This window comes from Gavialis gangeticus, unplaced genomic scaffold, assembly GCF_001723915.1.
Source record: "Gavialis gangeticus isolate Ggan-Ray unplaced genomic scaffold, GavGan_comp1, whole genome shotgun sequence".
In the NCBI taxonomy this organism is placed as follows: domain Eukaryota; kingdom Metazoa; phylum Chordata; order Crocodylia; family Gavialidae; genus Gavialis; species Gavialis gangeticus.
In genome coordinates this window covers 45,951,805-45,953,627 of record NW_017728993.1, presented here as the reverse complement: position 1 = coordinate 45,953,627, position 1,823 = coordinate 45,951,805, and the positions used below count along the sequence as shown (strand labels likewise).

The 1,823-nt window shown below is 44.4% G+C and overlaps 1 protein-coding gene across 1 annotated transcript in view; it reads right to left on the bottom strand.

The window, feature by feature from the left end:
• PLPPR4 (phospholipid phosphatase related 4) overlaps positions 1-1,823 on the bottom strand; it is a 101,497-nt gene that overhangs the window by 37,639 nt on the left and 62,035 nt on the right. The window lies entirely within an intron of this gene.

Genomic DNA, 1,823 nt, shown 5'->3' with positions numbered 1-1,823 from the left:
CCCCCCTGCCCCCTGACCCGGCTCCCCATCCATGGCTGCCCACCCACCCCAGCTCCTGGTGCTTTAAAAAAAGCCCCGCTCACTGGGTGCTTCCAGGTGGGGGGGTGATCCCTGCTGTCTCCCACTACCCCATGTTGCATGGGGGGCTCTGCATTAGCCCCCGACCCCCACCTCACTACCTCAATTCTCCCATGGCTGTCCTGCCCACCCCAGCTCTGGCCCTTTAAGAAAAAAAAAACCCGAGAAAAACCCCAGGACTCACCGGCTCCTGCAGTGGCCTCAGTGCTTTGGGGGGCCAATGCAGAGCCCCCCATGGCATGGGGCAGCGGGGAGGCAGCAGGGATGGCCCCCCTGCTGGCCAAAACTGGTAACTTTGGGGGGTTTTCTTGTTTTTTTTTTCCCCTTAAAGGGCCAGAGCCATGGTGGGTGGGGCAGGCATGAGGGGGGCTGGAACAGCGGGGTGGGAGTCGGGGGGCTTGATCAAAGCCCCACCCCATGCAGTGTGGGCCAGTGGGGGGCAGCAGGGATCGCCCCCCTGCCTGGCAACCCGGTGAGTTGGGGCTTTTTTTCCCCAAGTGCCATGAGCTGGGGCAGGCGGTTCAGCCATTGCTGGGCTGGAAGAGCAGGTAGGGGATGGGCCTGGGTGATTCAGAGAGTCCACTGAATCAATTTGGGACAGTGATTCGATTCAGGGAATCGAATCACTGTCCCCCAGATCGGCCAAATCTGAATCAAATACTAGCCACTTTGCACCTACTGTTTAATGGAATGGATTTTTAAAAACCCACATAAAACAAAAAACCCCATTCTGTTGACAGTGCAAGACACAGATTCGCTTACAGTAATGCTTTGGAAAAGTAATTTACTGGATATGACAACTGTTGTAAAATCCATTTTCTGTAAGGGACACAGACATCAGGAGTACTTCAAGCACAGGAAAAAGCTAGTGATTACTGTACCAAATAACATAGAGAAAACTAAGTTCTGTTTTAATAGCTTTTTCTGAGATCTATAAGTGGGGTCTGAGGTTGGTTTCTTTTCCCTGTTTTCCTTGTTATTTGCATTCTTTGATTATGCTTGGGATCTGTGGCTTATTCATGCTTTTATATGCAACCATTTTATTTGATCTTGATATCTCATTGTTTCCATGATGTAATAAGTTCCATTTGGATGTCTTCAGGTCAGTGTATATTACATTATCAGAGCTCCTTGCAAGCTTTTCTTTGCTTTGTTTTATATATTGCATCTTAGAATTGTGTCATTTCTTGAAATAAATAATTAAATTATAAAATGTGCAACCTGAAGTTTGCCTAAATGCACCTATAGCACATTTAACTTAGAGCAATTTTTAAGGGAAAGAGAAGGGAAAAATGTTAAGTAATTAACTGGTTACATTTTCATAAGCCACAGCCACCAACTGGTGACTATCATTGTCTATTATCAGTATTTATTAGTAACACAGGTTAAGTATGCATTGTTATGCCAGGGCATGTATTGATTTATACTCTTATCAATATGTATGAACTAAGGCATTTTTGGAGCTTGATGATTTTAACTAGTTATAAACTGAAGCTGCAGATTTATTTTATCCAAACTTGGCTCTGTATTTAAGTCTCAGATGACTAAATGGTGACAGATGATTATAGAAACCAAATTTAGAGAAAGTAACAGTAATTTCAATGATTCTAAAGTTAATAAGACAGTTTTGGAAAGTTCATACTTAAGTAACTGTGATGTGCACACAATGCATTTCTTTGTAGGGTCTCAATACTGTAAAACACACCTACTTCATAGTTTCATAGTTGGTAGGGTCAGAAGGGACC